The 22,679-nt window shown below is 36.9% G+C and overlaps 1 long non-coding RNA gene across 1 annotated transcript in view; it reads left to right on the plus strand.

Annotated features, from left to right (window-relative positions):
- Nucleotides 1-22,084, plus strand: part of LOC110260234 — an 81,436-nt gene extending 59,352 nt beyond the window's left edge. The window contains exon 4 of the long non-coding RNA XR_002343148.1: nt 21,705-22,084. This is a non-coding gene — a long non-coding RNA (uncharacterized LOC110260234). The remainder of the gene's footprint in view (nt 1-21,704) is intronic.

Below are 22,679 nucleotides of genomic sequence, written 5' to 3' on the forward strand. Positions count from 1 at the left end.
TTTTGGTGATCTAGAAATAATTCTTTGGGAAAACAAACATGAAAAAAATTAGAGATTTTTTTTTTCCATCAAATTGAAGTCAAGGCTGATTATTTGTTGACAGATTATTCCCTTTTTAAAAGAATTTGCCTCTGGGTTCCTGAAAGTTTTAATTCCTTCCTTTGTTTATATGAGCTACTGCTGAATTGAAAAAAAAATTAAACTTAATAGAAGTCCTCTATTACTTTGTTCATTGTAGAAGACAATTATATCTGTATTTTTATATTGATCTAACAAAGAAGCACACATCTGCATACCCTCATAAAATATAAATAAATAGATTAACATATAATGGCAGTACAATTATAATACCAATGGGCAAAATCAGAAAAGAAGTTCTTGGGGTTACAGTTGTTTGTAAATTAAATAGTTGTACCTCTTCAAATCTAAAGGTAGAAATAGGAAATAAGTTGTCATATGGAAATAGGTATAATAAAATTTAAATTTTCTATGCTTTTCTTTCACAAGAATTTCAATAAGGAATATTGTTTCTTTCAATTATATAATGCTTAACAAATTACATGGTTCTTTCTCAGACACTTCCATTGATTGGCTGATAAATGCCAAGCACTATGAAGATTCTAAGGTATCCAACTTAAACCCCACAAAAATATTGACATAGATATCAGAGTGTGGTAATCAATATCATTACAATGTGGAAAGGGCCACGCTGGAAGAAATAATTGACCATGAGAATATTTCACAGTGTGGGGACTTGTTTCAGATTCGGGGTAATGAAAGTCTGCTGGGGAGATAATCAAGTGTAAAAGACTAGAGATAGAAAAACATAGTACACGAGAAAGATAAATAAATAAAAAGGAGGAAAAATAACCCCAAATCACTGATGTATAACTTACAGGAGGGAAGTGGCATAGGGTGAGAGTAGAGAGATTAGTTACCTGGTAGACCAAAATTGGCTTTTGAAACCAAACTCATCTCAGGAAATTTAGGTTGTATCCTAAGGAAATAAAGAAGTAGGACACAGGGAGACACTGAAAAGTCTTTGAAGGAGGAAGAGATGATCAGGTTGCATTTAGAAGTCTTAGCGTGGCTTCCCACAGATGGTACATGGGCAGGGGTGAGGCTTCTTGCAAGGATCCCGGTTGGGAGGCTATTGGGGGGATGCAGGCAATAGATGATTGAGGATGTAACTTAAGGTAACTATGATGCTAGAGAGAAGAAAATAAGGTGCATAGAGGTAGAATCAATAACACTTGATGTATCAAGTGTAGTGGGTTGGGAAAGGGGAGATGTTGAGATAATTTCCCAAGGTTTATGACTTGGGCAATAGGATATTATCTCCTAATAATACTGTTTCTCAGGAAATAGGAATCCAAGAGAAAAAGCCAGTGTTGGGTTTATATTAATAAATTACTGTCGGAGATTGATTTGTAGGTAACTGTTGCACAGGTAAGTAAGATTTATAGTAAAGTGTTGTAAGGAAAATGAGGGGAGAGAGAGAAAGAGAGAAGAAGGAGGAGGAAGAGGAAGAGAAAGAGGAGGAGGAGGGAGGAAGCGAAGGAGGAGGAGTGTGTGGACAATTCTTAAAAAACTGGCTTTAAAGGGGAAGAAGGAAACGAAAGATAGAAAGTGTGAGGCTAAAAGAGAAATTAAGGTTCCCCTTGTGGCTCAGCAGTAACTGAACCCAACTAGTACCCATGAGGATGCAGGTTCAATCCCCAGCCTTGCTCAGTGGGTTAAGGATCTGGCATTGCTGTGAGGGGTGGTGTAGTTCACAGACTTGCCCTGGATCTGACATTGTTGTGGCTGTGGCATAAGCCAGCAGCTGTAGCTCTGATTTGACCCCTAACCCGGACTTCCATGTGCACTGGGTGTGGCCCTAAAAAGAAAGAAAGAAAAAATAATAATAGCCATGATGTAATAATTTGTGGATAGCATTACTAAGATGCCAGCTTATATAACCTACAAAATGTCACTTACCTCCTACATCTAAGAGCTAAAACTCAATCCCTAGTATCCTGACAGCAGAATCCAGAGCTTGTTTCCCCAGAGGCCATGAGGACCAGAACAGTGTAATTAGTACCCAGCATACATTACTGACCTCTAGCTGACAAATTGGTCAATCCATTAAAATAATTAGTCTCAATAATCCTGCAGCTCCTTAGTCAAAATTGTGTTTCCTTTTGAATCTAAATTTGTAATGAGATAATTGTCATCTCATCTAGACTGGACTGAGGTCGCCTGACTCATTCAAAGTAAAGATGCATTAGTGATGTGTAATAATAGAATTTGCATCTCTTGATTCCAGCTGTGTACACTTCCCACTGCCTCTATTGTTTTTTAACATTGGTCTAGAATGATCTATTCACTAGCTAGTGTTCAAAGAATAAACACTTTGCTTCTGGTTTTAAAGAAGAATTCATTTATTTGAACAGCTCTGTGAATGAATGACAGGAAAAAACATAACAAGAGAGAGATGGGGAAAATTATTTGACCTTGTATTTTTTTGGTATAGAATTAACCTAGCAACTGCTTTCATTTCAAGGCTTATATTATCAAGCACAGCAGTTTCATTCTTGTATTTAATACAGACTATTAGATGTTTAGCATTTTTTTTCTTATTTTGGATTCAAGTTGCATAGGACATGCATTATTCATGGGGAGAAAATGTGGTAGTATGCACACTTGCATAAACATCATATGTGGGGGATTTTAAATTTAGAAATAGTATTTCACCTTATGCTTCAGGAAACATCCTGATAAATCATACAAAGACTAAAGCATTTGATAGACATTTATCAATCCATGGTAGGATGCCTGCTGTGACAAGTTGTCTTAAAAAACTGAGGATTTGTGAAGACATAGTTACACTGGGTTTGCTCCATAAAAGGAAAGTCAATGGAAATGTACTTGCATTGTAACCTAACAGTGTGGATCTTGGGCTTGCTGTAGTTAAGTGTGAATATCCTGGCTCCTAACACATGATATTTGAAACCATATAGCCTGAATTTTTGTTGGGTAAATATAATCCCTACCCTGTGACTATATAGGTGCTGTTGCTGCTGTTGCCTGCCTGTCTTCAAATCGCTCCTGCGTTCATTCTGATCCAAATTCATCTCCAACTTTTGAACTAAAACTGCCTATATTGATCACTACTGTCTATATAATGTCATATTCCATGGCCGTTTCTCAGTCCTCATGTGAATGGACCCACTAGATGCATTTGATAGTTTATCACATTCTTCCCCCTCTTTCTTTTTCTTTCTTTTTTCTTTTTTTGTTTGTTTTAGGGCTGCATCTGCAGTATATAGAAGTTCCTGGGCTGGGGGGAGGAGGGGAGGTCAGGGATTGAATCAGAGCTGCAGCTGCCAGACTGTGCCACAGCCACAGCAATGCCAGATCTGAGCCGGCAGCCTGCAAGAACACCGGATCTTTAAGCCACTGAGTGAGGCCAGGGATCAAACCTCCATCCTCATGGATACTAGTTGAATTCTTAACCCACTGAGTCACAACAGGAACTCCCTACTTTCTCCTTCTTTAAATCCTTTCCTCGCCTGGCCTCCAGCGTTCCATTTTCTTGGTTCCTCTGTACCTATGTTCTCTTTCTCAGCCTTATGATCTTTCACCATTGCATCTCTCAGGGCTCAGTTTTGGGACTTTATTCTCTATATTAACTTTGTAGGTGATCTTGTTCATGACTAAGGCCTTTCACAATCTAAAGCTAATAGCTCCAAATTTTGTATCTCTAGCATGGACTGCTCACCTGATATTCAAACTTGTGTATTCACCGCCACTGGAACATCTAATAAGCATCCCAAATTAAAAGGTTCAGAACCAAACCCTGAATTTTTCTGTGTCTTCTATCTGCTCCTCTGCTAATCCATCCCATCATAGAATAAGACAAGTCCATTCTTCAGTTATTCATGTCAGGAGCTCGGTCACCTTAGATACATTTCTTTCTGCCACACCTCACATGCAATCTGTCATCATACCGTGTCATTTTTGTCTTCAGCTATATCCACTATCAAAGCACTTCTCACCTTCTATCACTGCCTCTCTCATCTAAGGTCCACATTTCTTGACAGGATCATGGTAATTACTTTCTAACTCTTTCCCTTGTAGCCACCTTCACTGCTCTACAGACTCTTTGTGAAATAGCGTCCAGGGTGATTCTTTTAAAGTATGTAAGACCACATCTGTCCTTCACTCAAAATTTGCCAGTGGCTTTCTGCTTCACTACAGGGAAATATTCAGAGATTTGACTGTGATCCTCCTAGCCCTACAAGATCTGACCTCTCCCCCCCATCACTATTCCCAAGACCTAATCTCCTGTCAATTCCCCCTCTTCCATTACTTCCTTTAAGCCCATCCAGCTCCATTTCAGGTTCACCAAACTCGTATGGGTTTTACGAATGTACCAGACCTGCTCTCACTTCAGAGTTCTGGCACTTGCTATTTCTTCTACCTGGGATGTTCTTTTCCTTACAAAACCTGGTCCTTCCCTATTCTCTTCCAGGTACCTGTGATTTTATCCAAGAGCTCTCTCTTATCTCTGTTTGGTAAATGGGACCCATGTTACCATGTATCTACCTTTTTGTACTTACCACTATTTGACAGAATATTTGTTTGTTGCTCATTGCTCCTGGTCAATTACATATTTAGCAATTAGCATTGCATACTTCTAACTAGACAAGTAGAATAGTTAGCTCCATGGAAGTAGGAACTTTGTTCAATATCCAGCGATGGTGCTTGGTCTATGTTGAATTCTCAGTAAATACTTGATGATTGAATAGTTTTTAATGTATCGAACACATTTTTTTCATAGATCAACAACCAGCCAAAGCAAAATTCTTCAACACCTATCTACTCTTGCTTCCTCTGTAAGTCAGCTTCTTAGTTATTAGGCCTTGATTTCTGCATAGACAATGCCCAGCTAGAAAAGAACAGACTAGTACATGCTCTCAAGGCAAGTCTCTAATTCATGAAAGTATCAGTATTGAACTATAAACAAAAACAGACTTAACCTCTTAATGCCTGGTTCTGAGTCATAATAATTGCACAAAATAATACTAAAGGTTTTGATCTTCCAGCAAAATGTAAACTGTAACAGTGATTTGAGTTCTGTTACTTATAGTACTTTCTTTCCTGGAATAAATTTGTTTAGTATAACAAAAATATGATCACTTAGAAACATCTTCTCCAAGATTTATACTTTTTATCCTACACATTGAAAAACTCAGCACTTAAAAAAAAAAAAATTCTGGCAGGCAGTACCAAAGAGTGATAGAGCTCAGGCTCTAGTCTGCCCAGGTGACTTTAAATCACAAATCTTCCAGCCATGTGAATTTTGTTAAGTTCTAACCTTTCTACAGTTTAGTTTCTTTGGCTATAACATGGAAAAAATAGTAGTATCCCCTCCATAGGGCTTCCTTGAGGATTAAATGAAACGATGCATGAAAAGCTTTTAGGAAAATTCCAGAGAAAGCTGTTGCAGCTTCTTTTTCTATTATTATTGTTAGCATTACATGTACTGGTTTCAGCGTCCCTGAGTTAAATGTCCTATTGCTAGTGGGCTTAGTTTTCAGGAGATTTCAGGGACAGTTACAAATGCAATCTATTGTTCTGAGAACAGAGCGTGGGTTATAAGGAAAGAGATTATGCCTGTGCTTGAGAATTAATGTTTTTCAAGTTCCTTTTGAATTCTAAGGGGAAGAATAAATTTTGGCCAGTGTTGGTTCAAAAGTGTGCAAGAGTGTTTTTTCTTTCCACAACAAGAACAAAACAATTTTTAAATGGTTAAAATTTAAAAAAGCAATTTAAAATGTTTTAAAAGCTTGGGCTCATATGTCTTCATATTATAACATATTTTCCACCTGCAAAGTAATGCTGCAGAAGTTTGCATCACGTGTTTGTATTTCTGTAGGAAGGTGTTAATGTTTCCCGAGTAACATATGGGCTATTAGATCTGATACATGAGAATGACTTGGACAGCAATCTTCTGAAAGATATTAAGGGGTTTGTTACAAGAGAAACAGAATTTCTAGAGACACAAAAATCAAAATACCAGCTTGAATAATATAATGACACTTTGTGGTTACATATCACCTTTCTCAAAATGCTTCACACCTATTTCTCATTTAAATAACATTTCTGTACCTTAGTAAAGGACAGATGTTAAGCTTCTCTTCAATATGAAAGGAAATATATTATTAGGAAGTTAACTAAGGCGTTTCAGTTTATACCATTGAGTTACTTTTGATTGAGTTTACTTATTCAATATTTTAATATTTGTATTATTTTATTGAAAGTGAGAAGATTGCCAACCATAGCATTATCTTCAAACATAGGAAATAGCAAATATTGAAAATATTTGGTATTCTGGTTAATTCATGCCCTGATATATATGCTAAAGATAAGGAGCAATCAGCAACAAAAATATTACCCTATTGGTCTATTCAGGAAAATAACTTACCTTGACTATAGTTGAGAGTATTGATAGATACAGTAACATTAAATCAATAAACATTTATTTATTTATTCATCAAGCATTTACTATGCATTTATTATGAACTGACCAAGTGTCAGATACAGACTGAATTATACTCCATCTCTGCTGTCAAGAAAATTCTAAAATTTCTTGATTACAAAATAAATGCATCTTCAGTAATAATTTTACTAGTATCATTAAATTTTACAGGAAAATACCTAATGTAAAGGGAAACAATGTCTTACTAATAGGTGTAAACAGGAGCTAAATAAGTTAATTCGATACTTTATTTCTTGATGCTAGTACTAGCCTCCATTCAACATTCAACTGTATATATATATGTATGTGCACTGGACATGGGTGAAATCTGGGCCATTGCTGACCTATCTGTGTGACTTTAGACCTGGAAGACACATGAAAAAATCAGGACCTTTCTTTCTAAAATGATGACAATTACCATCTATAGGAGGAAGTGTCTATAGGTGAATGATAACTGGTGTTTCCTTCCATTCTGCATGTATATCCAATCATGTATCTTTAAAATATTCTGTTATCCTTTGTGGTATAAAGCTGAATCCAAAATATTTCAGAATTTATGGTATAGAAAGTGAAAAATGAAACCATTAAACTGTATTAAGATGATATTCTGTAAGGAAGCATATAGGAATCAATCTATGTAGCAGAAGAGAACTTTCTATTTCCTAATACTAAATTTAAATTTACAAAAAATGTAAGGGTCAAAGCACACTAGTTTATTTCTTTCATTTGGTTATTCCCATTTTCTTTTCTTATGTAGACCTGTAGCTTTTGCTCTTCTACTTAAGTTCTGTCTCACTGTCCTTTCTTTGATTTCTTTTCAGTCTAAACACATGGGTCATTGTTCAAGTTCACTATTGTTTATATAACTAAACTTCCTCCCTTCATACTCTTTCAATCTTACTTGTCCAGCATATCCCCAACTCAAAATGAATGAGTATATTACCTTTCTACACTCTTTCATTTGGCGGCTGAAAGAGTCTTGGGAGCATTGCTGAAGGCCCTGGTTTGGCTTTTCTTGACAACCAATAAGCAGCCATAGACATCAGCCCAGTCAAATTCCCTAGAATAATTATGTCCACCTAGACAGAGCATAACCAATGACCAATTGTCTTCTGTAATTACAAGTGATATTTTCTCAGCTGACAAAGTCTGTCCCAAACTGTTCTTCCTACGTGGAAAGAGATCATTTGGCTATCTGGCTTCAGTGTACATCACTTGAACCCTGGTGTTGTCACACAGTCAGTACAGATTTTCCAGGGTTCTCATAAGATTCCCATGGCTTATGTCTGGACCAGTTCAAAGCAACATCCTTTCTGATATCGATGGGAGAACTTCTCCATTGTCCCTCTTCCTAACAATAAGAAATTCCCACATACCTTCCTTTCCTCGAGTGGTCCAAGCTCAGCTGCCAACAAATACATCCCAGTCTCTTCCTGTTCTGGCATCATAGTTCCATAGTTAGCATCTCAAAAGATATCCTTAGATGTGAATCCAAGATGAGTGTCTCTTGTCCCCTTAGCCCTGGGAGAAAACAATACCCCCCAAATCTATTTTTGAATTATTTCCTGTAACTACATTTGGGGGTGGGGGAAAGGATAGGTGATGTTTTTTCAGTTATGGGAAAGAGAGGAAAGAGTTAAAACTATGAAATTATTTACAGTGGTAAATGTAAATATTTTAATAAAGCAATACTGCCTATTTTAACCACAGTATCCTTTTAGAAATAAGTCAAAAATTAGAGTGACAATTTCTATTCCCCAAATTATTATATGGAGCATATAGTGATGTTTTTCATCCCAAGATGTTAGACAAATGGTATTAATTAATTTTTTTTAGTGATTAGACTTAGAGGGACTAATCAAATATTTTCCTATGTGGAAAGTTGATGATTTGATAACTAAAACAAAAAAATCAGAACAGAAAAATTAATACTATATGGTGAATTGATGTGCAAATATGAAGTGAGAGCTATTTTAGAGAAATTTGACTAGAAGGGAAAGTGACAGATTATGGGTAGTGGAGGCTCAAGTTACCTATGTTTCATGGATTCCTAGGGCTGATTTCATGTTATAGCAGGTTTGGCAACTGTTCTTTTTCTTTATCCAAATTCCATGTACTTAATTCCTAAGGTGATACATTAGGTCATAATCAAGTTTATGAGACAGAAGATGTTGATGCTAGCTAGAATCTCCAAACTGGTTCCCTGATTGATGATTTGAAAAGCAGACAGAAGTTTGATTCAGTTTAAAGGACAATTTTTGTTCATGTACTCTGTGCCAACCACTGTACCAGATGATGATACAAAGATAAAGGCATGACTTCTGCCACTGAAGACATTGATCTCTGGGTGAGACATAACAGTCAGTTGAGGAATTCTCCCTAGCAGATTTGCAGAAAAGGTATTACAAGAAAGAGTAGTGTGTTTGAAATCCTAGAAGGGTTACTCTCTAAGGATGGTAACTTCTGGAGTTGTGCAAAGCAGAGAACCTGGGGGCAGTGCATTTTCAACAATTGCTTTGACATGAGAAATAAGTCAAATAATTCCTAAATATTTGAAGCAAACTTATTTCTACCATCTCCCTTTTTAGTTATAAAGACTTACTCTGGTAGGAATGAGGATGAGGATAGGGGCCTTGGTGAAAACAGGCTGACCCGTAGTTATTGTGATTTCGGTTAAGATTAATACACTTAAAAAAATACAGCTGTGAAAATCCAGTAGCAATAGTTGATTAATCCCATTAAAAAGAGACGGATGAAAGAACATGGTCTCCTTGAGAGAAAAAGAGTAATTCAAAAAGAATTCTTCTTCTTCTTCTTTTTTTTTGCCTTTTTGCCTTTTCTAGAGCTGCACCCGTGCCGTGGCATATAGAGGTTCCCAAGGCTAGAGGTCTAATTGGAGCTGTAGCCACCAGCCTACTCCAGAGCCACAGCAACGCGGGACCCGAGCTGCGTCTGCGACCTACACCACAGCTCACGGCAACGCCGGAACCTTAACCCACTGAGCAAGGCCAGGGAATGAACCTGCAACCTCATGGTTCCTAGTTGGATTCGTTAACCACTGCACCATGACGGGAACTCCAGTTCAAAAAGTTATTCTTGATAGAATTTTGTCTTAGATAGTTGCTTATATTTTGCTCTTTGCAAATCAAATGGAAAGGTCTCCCAATATGAATTGACTTAAATATGTGTTTATTAAATACTAAATCAAAATAATTGCTTACTAGATTGAATTCAGTTGATACAGGGTGAATACAAGACAGAAGAATTCATATATATATATATATATATATATATTTACAAACACACTGGGAGTGTTATTTCTTTCATTTAATAATCATACACAAAGTAGATAGGTTTATTATTTATTTCATTTTATTGAAAAATTCTCAAGGAGTTGTACTCTGTATACCTTTCTCTATTTTTTGATTTGCTTGTACATTTTTATGGTTATTTTACTTTCTGTCAAATCTCAGGCTTAGAAGTTAATATTTAAACATTTTAAGAGTGTAATTAAGGTATGAATGCTGTGATGTCATATTTAAATTATGGTGACTAAATAATAGCAGGGCACTGGAAAATTGACAAAAGTTTATATTTACTGAGATAAAATGCTTTAGATAAGAGGGAAATAAATTCACTTGGGAGAAAAATAAAGGGACCAATGTAAGTATACTGGTTAGACTTTAGATTGGCTACAAAGAACAGAAAATTCCACTATAAATCTTAAAAACATAGTATTTTTTTTTTTAAATCACATTATGAGCAGTCTGAAGGTAGGCTGTCATGGCAAATATGAGAACTTTAGTTACCTGAACATAATGAAAATTATTTAAATTTTAATGTAAATGATTTGCCTTGATTCTCTCATTAAGGATACAAAATCACTATATAACATTTATTGACATTACTGGGAGTTCCCATTTGGCACAGTGGTAACAAATCCAACTAGGATCCATGAGGATGCAGGTATTATCCCTGGCCTCACTCAGTGGGTTAAGGACCAACAGTGGTGTTGCCGAGAGCTGTGGTGTAGGTCACAGACGCAGCTCGGATCCCATGTTGCTGTGGCTGTGGTGTAGGCCGGTGGCTACAGCTCCAATTTGACCCCTAGCCTGGGAACCTCCATATGCCACAAGTGTGGCCCTAGAAAAAAAAAGACAAAAAAATTATTATAATTGTCATTATTATTAATGATTTATACAATAAAGTCTTAATTATCTTTTTAAAAAAATAAATTCCGTTTTTCTTTTCTTGAAACTTCTGACTCCTTCCCTGAAATACCCAGATCTGCTGGGTCTCACTCTACCAAGTGGCTCAGTCCTACTTCTAGAATATCTGCTCAGTTTACCAGTTCTAAACATTTGTTATTATTAAATCGTAACCCAGTTGGTGAACGCTTGCGGAAATGGCTTATACATTGACAGAATGAGTCTGTCGCTGGTCATGGTCCTGGCTGGGAAACAGGGACCTCTGGCTTCAAGTTTCAGTCTATTTGGTTCAAATTTATATGCTCAACTGTTTTTCAAAAGTATGAAAGGAAATCAATCAAGAGACAGTTGAGAAAACCAGCAATGAATTGATGACATTAGACTGGAGAATAGACAGAATCATAGACTTTTTCTTGTTGGTAGAATAACAATAAGATTTTGCATTTTCTTGGGAATATTGGGTAAAAAGTGAAAGATGACTTCAACATTTCTGTCTAGAGAAAGTGAGTGGATGAAGGTATCATTTACTGAGGTAGGAAACACTAGAAGAAGAGCAGATATGGAGGAGAGAATTGGTTTATTTTGTCTTTTTTTTTGGGGGGGGGCCCTCACTCACAGCATATGGAGGTTCCCAGGATAGGGGCTGAATCATAGCTGTAGCTGCTGGCCTACCCCACAGCCACAGCAATGCCATATCTGAGCCACATCTACAACCTACACCACAGTTCATGGCAACACTGGATCCTTAACCCACTAAGTGAGGCCAGGGATGGAAACTGCTTCCTCATGGATGCCAGTCAGATTTGTTTCCGCTGAGCCACGACAGGAACTCCTGGGTGTATTTTCAAACATAGTGACTTGTAATTGCTTCTGACGAACTAAACACATCGAAGGATTCGTTGATATCTGGATATACAGTTCTGAAGGTTAGGTGAGAACACTAGACTAAAATTAAGGCTTTGTCATAAATGTATACACATGATTTATTCTATAGGTATGTTTCTAAAACTCTAGAAATTCATCTTACTGAAATGAAATGCCTTTAATGTATTAATCTTTTGTCACTGAAAGGATTCAAGCAGAAGTTGGATGTTTTGGGGTCACCATTATAATAAACAGGCTCATTGAACAACTTCAAATTCTCCAATTTTCTTCCCCAATTCTTTCTTGGTTATGTAAAAATTGGAAAATTTCAGATGCTGGTAGAGATAAACATTTTTTTTCCCCACAGAAGTCAATGCTTATGTACTTCAGTAAAGGTCTTGTCGAAAGACCATTAAGGGAGCTCTTATGCCACCCCCAGAGACAAGGCTCAGATGACACGCAATGTTTAATTGCTTATAGAAATGACAGATGAGAAAAATATTGTCAGTAAAAGAGCAGAGGGAGAGTTGTGAAATGAGAAGGTCAGGGAGGGGACAGTCAGACTTTTGTTTAAATCCCGGTTATACAACTTATCTGCTATTTAATGTTGGACCACTTATTTACTCTTATTTTCTCATGTTAGGTCAGGGAAGTGATATCTGCTAGTTTTGCGGATGAAATGTAATATCCAAAATGTACTTAGCATAGTGATTTTCATATACATGGGACCTAATAATAAAAATGGTTACCACTGTCAGCAGTTTGCATATGATGACTTAAAATAATTTGTACAATATCTGCATTTTGAATAAAGAAAGAGTCTGTCAGTGTAGCAGAAAAAAATAAAACTATAACTATGCTTTCAGTTGAAAGTAAAATATGAACATGTGGAAACAAAAATTTTTACTAAATTTTAATAGTTACCTGATACTGGAGCATTTAAAAAATCCTGCATTCATTCATTTATTTGGTTTTATTCCTTACTATGATTTGCATAAGTGATGAGAAATTCAATTTTGGACACCATTTGAAGTAAAAATAACTGGATTGGGTTTATGGTTAAACACAGAAAGAACATTTAATTATCTATATTCCTTGAACTGGAACTCGCATTAAGATACAGTGCTTACCTTTAAGCTAGTTAAGTGAGGGCAGAAGCCATGCACAATGCCATTTTTTTCTGTTATTCAGGTGCTCTGAGAGTAAATCATTGAAAGTCAGGAAAGGAAGGGAAACCAGTACAATTTCCTCAATGAAGAGGTGGAGCGTAAAGTTCTGAGAGGAAAATGCCTGATGATCTTAGAACAGCCTCCCCAACCAGAGTCTCCTTCTTTCCTTTCACAAATCTGCTCTCCTTTTATAAACTGCCAGACAGGCTACACCACCAGAAAAATCTGTCATAAACCCACATGACAGAGAGCCCCTATGGATTCCTAAGCTTGAGCAAGCATTCTAGGAAAAGCTGTGTTGGATAAAACTATTTGCTTTCGTTTGGAGCTAGACTAATTAGTCAAAAGAGTTCATTAATGATGAGTGCATTATGTCCATCCACAGTGATCCATGAGGCTTACTGGGGCTGTAGTTACAAGGCTATGGCTGGGCTTGTCATGATTAGATCTGTTCTGTTTACTTTGAATTTTCCCAACTCTGAAGCTTGTTCTTGTTATAAGTCCTTCATTGTAAGTGATACTACCCCTGCACCTGAAATCCATTTAAATTCTCAGCTGCCCATGGGGGTACAACTCAGTCTCTGCATTGTTTTGAAATGACCAGCTCCAGGACGCCAGGCCATCGCGATAGCTGGTGAGTAGTAGCTGATTATCTCCCAGATGTTCCAGCCAGACACTTCCCAGCTTCAGGGCAGGAAATGGTATTTAAAAGTGGAGATCTGACTTCCAGATACAGATACCCGAGCAGATACTACATCTTAGATATTCAAGAAAGAGCATGATCTAAAAAATATTTTTATGGGAACCATGCACACAAACAATGAAGTAGTCCAGCCAGAAAACACTCATTCATGTTTTTCAAATACATGTTAAAGCCTATGAGAAACAGCCGTTTATTTTTCAATTGCATCTGGGATGGGTTGGGGGTAGGGAGTTAGTCTACTTCTACTTTATTACTCTTTCTCCTGTAAATGTGGACCTTCTTCAAATTGTGTATTAATTTCTTATTTCTCTCTAACCAGTGTTTCTTAAATAATATGGACCCTGGCAGGGTAACATTTAGGCTTCTTTTTAGTGGAGTTTGTGATTATTACCTCCATTAAGAATATAATAGCTTTGGCACTTATTCCCAGAAAAATGAACCAATTGCATATACACTCATCCCCATCCATTTTTTAGATATAATTTTTTCATATAATTTCATTGTCTGAAACCAATCCATGGACCTCCTAAGAATTGAAACCTCAAGACTGAGAAACTAGTTAAAGATCCTTAGTAATAGTTTAGGAAAGAAGTAAGTAAAGTTAATCGAGGACAATTAGAGCAGCATTCTATAGACTCTGTTATTCTTACCCTATTGAAAATTTAAAATTACACAGGTACCTTGCATTGTATTTCTCTTGGACAGCACTTCTTTAGATAATGAGAAGACATTTTATTCATGGGAGAGATATTTTCAGATGCCTGGTCACATTGAAAAAGTAAAAAAGGAGTTCTTGTCGTGGCTCAGCAGAAATGAATCCATGAGAACGCAGGCTCGATCCCTGGCCTTGCTCAGTGGGTTAAAGATCTGGCATTGCTGTGGCTGTGGCGTAGGCCATCGGCTACAGCTGTTTCTATCCCCACCCTGGGAATCTCCATATGTGGCAGGCGCATCCCTAAAAAGACAATAATAAAAAAAAAGGTTAAAAAAAACCAGGTAAAATTAATTGAATGATATATTTTATTTAACCCAATATATTCAATATATTACACGTTGACATGTAATTACTTTGAAAATTATCAATATTTCACTTTTTGGGTACTAAGTCTTCGAAATCTGATATTTTGCACTTTATACATGTAAATTAGGATGCTAAAATTTTAGCATTTAGAATGAAATGAAGTCCTACTTCCAAATCAAATTATATTTAACAGCAACAACACAAAATTTGCCTTGCTTCAGCTTTGACATTTCAATTAATTGAAGTGAAATATCAACAATTTAATTTCTCAGTCACTAGCCACATTTCAGGTGCTCTGGAGCCACAAGTGGCTAGAGCTACTGTATTGGAGAGTTCACATTTATAAGATAAAACTGAAACTCTGTACTATGGATAATGGAAAATGGCTCTTGCTGCCACTCCTGACAACACACCATCTAGCCACGGAAAACATTTGTCCATCTATACTGAGGTGTTCTCATGCCTCCATGTCTGAATATCCTTGCCTCATAATTTTAAAACTCTACATTCACTCTTGAATGTTTCATTCTTCTATTAAGACTTGCATGAGAACCCTTTTAATGCTGCTGCTGTTCCAGCCCATTTATGAAGAAAGAAATTCTTCTTCTATTCTTCCGTGGAAATGCACTAAGACTAATACATGCAATGGGTATGAGCCTCCTTCAAAGGTGTTTTCTCATATTATTCTGTCAGTACAAGGGGGATTGTAATTGTCATTTATCTAGACACAAGAGAAGGAAACAGAAGCCACTGGCCAGGAATTACCAACATGTTCTAAATACCAAATGGAAAAATCCATCTACAATTTCATCCACTTTCTCACCCTTATCTTCTGTTACATTGGAGGAAAAAAAGTCTCTGATGTAAAAGGTGGCTTGTATTATTGCATTGTAAAATAGTACTATTTAGTTACACTCATAAGTGTTTTAGATAATATCACTTTTCACATTATCAAGGACTTTGCTTGTTACTACAGCTTGGTATTATCTAAGGCATAGAAGAAATATTTAGCAGTTGTCCAGTCCAGGATTTTCCGTCCTCCTCCTCCTCTACCTTCTATTTTGTTTTTGTTTTTAGCTCATGAATATTTTGTTTCAATATAATGCTAAAGACATAAAAGTTGAAGGCATAAAAGATTCAAATGAAACAAAAGATTAAAAAGAAGCAGAATATATTGTCTGAGATCATTAAGCATACCAGTAGCAAAATAAGGACAGAAACATGGGCCTTTTAATTCTTGGTTTCCTTCTCTTTTCATTTTATTATAGCTTCCTCTCCAAAAGCCCTTACTTCATGAAGAAGCAAACTGTTCCCCTTACACTTCAATAAGCAGAAAGGCATATCTTTGGGAGTTCATCAAAGAAGATAGGACAAAGTCCAAGAGTTATAAAACTCAAGTATTTGGTGCTAGGTACTGATGTTTCCAAACTGTCGATAATTTAAATTTCTGCAATCATCAGGATTACAATTATGTATTCAGCAGCGGTTAAAGGGGGTAAATTTATTTTATTACTATATTCCATTGCATCCAGAGTGTTCTTATATTTATTTTTAGGAGTTAAAACTTAAATTTTATTTCTTTCTATTGCCTATAGAGTATTTATCTTCATGTCTCTCTGTAATTCGCATAAGGAAAGAAAATGAAAATGATTAATTTGGTGAGTACTTTCAGGGTGCCAATTTGTTAAAGCATTTCCCAACTATCAAGACTTAAAATTAAGCCTAAACAGTGATAAATCAAAAAGTATTCATGGAACAAAAGAAACAGCTAAATCTTCTAACCAAACTTTTTTTTTTTTTTTTTTAATCAAAGCAGAATGGGTATTCTGGTTAAAGTCTATAAATTAAAGAAGAATGAGGACTGGCAATTCCCATTGTGGCTTAGCTGGTCATGAACCCAACTGGTATCCATGAGGATGTGAGTTCGATCCCTGGCCTCACTCAGTAGGTTAAGAATCCAACATTGCCATGAGCCGTGGTGTAGGTCGCAGATGTGGCTTGCATCCTGCATGGCTGTGGTGTAGGCTGGCAGTTACAGCTCTGATTCATCCCATAGCCTGGGAACTTGCATATGCTGCAGGTGTCACCCTAAAAAGAAAAAAAAAAAAAAAGAAGAATGAGGACCTTGTCAGATTGTCCATAAAGATGTTTTCAGAATTTTCCACATCATAAAGACTACAATCCTGTATATGGTTTTATAATAAGCAAAAGGGCTTTAAAACACATCAAAGAGATTATCCTGATTATTAATATTCAAACCATATTTACTATTTTATATTATTTAGTGTATAGGGGTCAGACAAATGGACTGAATATGCTATAGCTTAAACAGGGGAGATGTTGGCTACATGTGTTACCCAGATATATCGTGGAAGATTTTCCTGTCCTTTGAGATTGGATGAACCTGGCTTAAACTCTCAATTTCTCAATTTTTTAAATGTACATGCTCCTGGGATTCTTACAAAGTTACAACCTTTAGATCAACTTCTTTTACACTTTGTCCTCTTAGATACAAAACACTGCCACTTGATGGCCATTAAAAGAAATGTAATCACAACAGGGAGGACACTGAGTTATTTCACTGAGAATATGTAGGGGTTTATGTGCTGCAGGTACAAATGAAATGGAAACTACTGGGTTTTTTTTATTTGGCTTCACCCATGCTTTCTCTTTTTAGAGACCAATGTATGTTTCACCTGCAGCATAAAACTACCTGGAAAGAGGCCAGAATTAGCTCCAGCAACCCTTTTCATGGGACCTGGCTTATTTCAGCTTTAATATCTTTTCTAGCCAACAACCCACTAACCCACGTGCCCTGGAACTTGATGAAAAATGTGTCTTCCTCCTGTACAAATCCTGTGATCAGACTTGTTATAGCCTTTCTTAGCTTGGTTTACAGAGAGACCACTCCTAGTTGTCATTAAGAAAGCTCTCTCTCTCTAGCTCTATTAAACACACACACACACAATTACTATATCTGATTTCTACATGACAGTGGCTATTCAAAACTGTTATGAGGCTCTGAGAAATGGATCTAATTACACACATGCCACACTACAACTCAACACAAGACAATATGATTGCAATGTAATGTAAAAAAGCAGCACAGCCAACTCTTGCCTGAATTAACTTTCCTGACAATTTACTGCCCAGGATAATAAAAGATTCATTATTTAATTCTACAAACATTTATCTAGAGTCATCTAGATTTTGTGCCTTGCCCTGCCCTGTGTTGCATGCAAGAAATAGTGCAATGGGTTAGACCCACCCTCTTCCCTTGAAGGAGTTCATGGTTTGGCAAAACTTACAGATAATATCTTTCTATTACTTTACCATTAACACATCAGTAGGCACATAGTTATCTCTGTCACCTTTACAGCACCCTATGGAGGAAACACCCTTATGCCAAATTTGCTTATGATCTCCACCCAGGGAGTTACTTTTATAACAAGGTGCTCATTCTCCCTGGTAACCTCTGGCACCTCTGGCTTCTAACTCCTCTTGTACTTGTCAGTGCCTGTAGCCTCATATTGCTTGAGACCAGTTTACTGACTGCATGCTTAATTTCTCCATTTCTGCACAGTAGGATTTCCCAGGAACACTCATGTCAAAGGGCACTCAAGCCTGGATCTGAACCAGTGAGATTCTTAGCCTGCTTTTGCCATTTCACACGTCTGGCATCTCTCTGGATGAAGCGCAGATGGTTTTTATTTCACCTCCAACAAAAGGTGCATTACAAAAGAGAGACTGACATTTCTTTTCTTTTCTTTTGGCTGCACCTGTGGCATGTGGAGGTTCCCGGGCCAGGGATGGAACCTATGCCACTGCAGTAACCAGAGCCACAGCATTGACAATGATAGATCCTTAACCCATTGAGCCACAAAGGAACTCTCAGGTTGAAATTGTAATCAACTCAAAAAGCATTCTAGAAAAAATATTTTTTGAAAAAATAAAACCTAGCTCTCCGGGCTAGTAGAGGTTGAATCCATGACATGAAGAGAGGCTTGGATTTTTAGCAGTTCCTCTAAGCTGTGCCTGCATCATCGGGGAAGTCAGAGTGGATGAAACCCTGTGATCAGAGAGAGAACTACAAGGCTGGGAACAGTGAGGACCTACAAACCAAAGTGAATATTATCAGTGGAAAATAGTCAGGATGGGGGGTGGGAAGAGAGGTAAAAGCAAAGACTTCCGGATTCTGGTTCTGCAAGTGAAGGGCTTGGAAATTGCCATTCCATCCTGACAAGTACCAAGTTGAACAGGTTGAAAAATCAAGAACTCCTCTTAGATCTCGAGGAGAGGGCAGACCACTGGCCCTGAGACTGGAGAAACAGGCAAGTGCAGGAAGTCATGGCTTCTTCTTTCTCATGAGTCCATTAAATGCACCAAGCTCTTCAGAGGCTCAGGATTCTCACAGTTGTTCTTCTCCATCTCTTCTGAGTGTTAACAATTATTCATCCTGCAAATCTTAGCTCACTTGTCAATCTAATCAGAACCCACCCCTTTTCTTCTATCTTGTGGCATAATGAATGAATGAACACTTGCGGAAGTACTTCTTTTGCTATTGTATATCACCCCCCGCCTCCCGTAGCCTCCTATTAACAAGCTTGAATCTATTGTATGGAACTTTGAATCCATTTTCATTTTATGGCCTGTCTCTGTTTAAAAGTGTTTTCATAAGCTGTGTGCCATCTGATTCTGATGAAGCAGGCACTCGTTTTACTTGCTGTTTTACAGGTAGGAAATGCTTCAGAAATGATCACATTCATTATCTGGTAAATGGATTCCTAAGTTCTGATAAATATGCTGATGTTTGCTCCTCAACATGAGAACTTTTTGTTTGTTTTTTTGGCTGCACCCATGACATATGAAATTTCCCAAGCCAGAGAGACTGGTCTTGCCCCACAGCAGTGACAGTGCCAGATCCTTAACCCACTCAACCACCAGGAGGATCCAAGAAATCTTGTGTAGTAACGATGAGAGGGTGTTAGGGAACCCAGAGATATAATCGAGGAATACAAAATAAACAACCTAAGACTATATTAGGCTAGAGTAGGCTTTTCAGAGCAGCTATTGACATGTTTAAATATTGTCTTTTTCATCCTTGAAATTAGTTCATCAGTAAAAATGTAGCTGAAATGAAATAAAATGTCAAAAACATTAAAAAAAATTGGAGATAGAGATGAAAGTGAATTTGGGCCTGGATAACCTGAATTATTGCTTTAACTATCTGCTTTCCTTGAGTGGGTAAAGCTATTTTAAGTTTCAAAATACGTTTTCTTCTAAGCTTATACATGGAAAGATGCCAATGTCAGACTGAAGAAACATTCAAGGCAAATATCAGAAAACCCTCTCTTAAAGTGCTAAACCCATAGTGACAAGAATAAAAAGGACAACTCACTTTCCACCTTGGAAGCATCCCTCACCACAGACACTCAAACAGGCTATTAAATAGGGGAGAAAATGTGTTCCAAATATTCCACTCCAATTTTGATTTCTCGATGTGATTATAGTGATGAGGAAATCACTCCAAACAGCTGTGTTAAAATTTCAGATGTTTATCAGCTTGGCATTTCTGGGAAAAAAATACATCTCTGAAACCTAATCATTCTATGGGATGAGATTACACAGACCCTTAAGAAACAGTGGGGCCTCAAGGATTGTGATATTCATTAAAATAGGAATGTTATCGGCAATAGACTCAGCAAAGCAGGAAGTAAAGGAAAGCTCATTACGATTTTCTCCTATATGCAATTTTCTTGTTATCACTTATGTATAAATTGTTAACATCAATAGTAAATAGATATTTGAATAGGTAGGCTGTGAATTTTGTCTTTTTTTGAGCAGGTAACTAATCTTGCTGGGAATGTTCAAGTAGAAATATATGTTGGGTAATAACTACATAGTCTTGGGGATTTTCAACAATGTTTGACTATAAACCTAGATAATCCTCTTTGGTTTCAAAAGAGAAATAAGTTTCAAGCAAGATGGAAACTACAGATTAAAAAAAAAAAAAAAGAGGAGTTCCCATCATGGCTCAATGGAAATGAATCTGATTAGCATTCATGAGGACACAGGTTCAATACCTGGCCTTGCTCAGTGGGTTAAGAATCCAGTGTTGCCGTGAGCTGTGGTGTAGTTCGCAGACACGGCTCAGATCTGGCATTGCTGTGGCTGTGGTACAGGCTGGCAGCTATAGCTCCAATTCTACCCCTAGCCCGGGAACCTCCATATGCCATGAGTGTGGCCCTAAAAAGACAAAAAATAAAAAGTAAAAAATGAAAGCCAACTTCTGCTTAGCTGTCCAAGTACAAAATAAATCTGTGGACTTTGTGTCATAATTCAGTCAACCACTTGCTGTGCAAATAGGTAGGCCAGGCTATCTTTCGGTGTAGAGTAATTTTAAGTTTTCAAAAGCTATTGTAACCTAAAAACTAGGTTTTGTCTAGCTAATATTATTTATTATTTTGTTATAAGCTAATGTAACCTGAAAACTAAGTTTAATCTAGCTTCTCTTAATGTCTTGAAAAGACACGTGTGGCAATTTCTACAGAGAATATTATCAAAAAAGCTTATTATATTCATATGAATAAATGAAAAAAATGCCTTTGATATTTTTTACCATCTTTAGGTGAACTGCAGTTTTAAGGAATTATGGTTGAGGCTTATGACTACTTCAGCAGATAGAACCTGGTTGAAGTGACACCATGCAATTTATGAAATGGAATCATAAAGAGAATCCTATTTCTCCCTTGATCATTTAAATATTTGCAAATGATAATCTCAGTTTCCACATAAAAATTCCAGTGACCCCAAAGCCACCATGCTGTGAGGACCCGCAATCACATGCAAAAGGCATTCATAACTGTAAGTGCTCCTGACGTCAGCCTAAGTCTCCCAGCCCAGAGGCCGTACATGCGAGTGAACAAATCTTCATGCCCCAGCTCCCAGCCTGCCAGTCATCTTCAACCTCTAAGTTTTTCCAGGGAGGCCTTAGATATTGTGGACCAGAGACAAGCGATTTCTGCGGTTTCCTGTCTAAATTCTTGTCCTACAGACTTTGTGAGAATAATGAAATGATTGATTTGAGCCACTCCTTTTGGGTTAATTTTGTGCAGCAGCAATAGGAACTGGAACAATGGGTGACTGGAATTTTTTCCCAGTGACCACAGCCTTCAGACTATAAACCCAAACAGACTTCCCAACTCTTTGGCAGGCTTCCTCCTGGATGATGTTAGCAATGAGCACCAGCTGAGTCTGCAGAAGCAGAGGTGCTAATCCTGCTTTCCCCACAGATGCACCAACAATTTACAAGTGAAATGGAGACTGGAGGAAACAATTCATGTGAGTAAAGGAATATTTTTAATAATTTTATGCTAATGATCTGGAGGAATCAGGCAAAGTTTTTCATATAGTTTGAATTATCTTGGTAGGAGTTTAAATTCTACTTAATTTTGCATGTTTCATCTGATTAGGGTATAAAATCTAAGTAAATACCTGAATTTACAAAGAACGAATGAAAAATTCCTCGTTAGTTAAAAAAATAACACTGGACATCTTTTTTAAATGGTTTCCTTTTGCTGTGCAAAAGCCTTTAAGTTTAATTAAGTCCAATTTGTTTATTTTTATTTTTATTTTCATTACTCTGAAAGTGAAACCAAAAAAATATTGCTGCAGTTTATGTCAAAGAGTGTTATGCCTATATTTCCTCTAAGAGTTTTATAGCATACAGCCTTACATTTAGGTCTTTAAACCATTTTGAGTTAATTTTGTCTATGGTGTAAGAGAATGTTCTAATTTCATTCTTTTACATGTAACTGTTCTATTTACAATAGCCAAGACATGGAAGCAACCTAAATGTCCATTGACATAGGATTAGATAAAGAAGATGTGGTACATATATACAGTGGACTATTATTTGGCCATAAACAATAATGAAATAATGCCATTTGAAGTAACATGGATGGACACGGAGATTATATACTAAGTGAAGTAAGTTAGAGAAAGACAAAATCGTATGAGATCATGAATAGGTGGAGTCTAATAAAAAGTGATACAAAGAACTTATTCACAAAACAGAAACAGACTCAAAGATTTCAAAACCAAACTTATGGTTACCAAAGGAGAAACACAGGGAGGAAGGAAAAATTGGGAGGTTGGGAGTGGCTTATACACACTTCTATATACAAAA

Source organism: Sus scrofa, chromosome 4 (assembly GCF_000003025.6).
Source record: "Sus scrofa isolate TJ Tabasco breed Duroc chromosome 4, Sscrofa11.1, whole genome shotgun sequence".
Lineage (NCBI taxonomy): Eukaryota > Metazoa > Chordata > Mammalia > Artiodactyla > Suidae > Sus > Sus scrofa.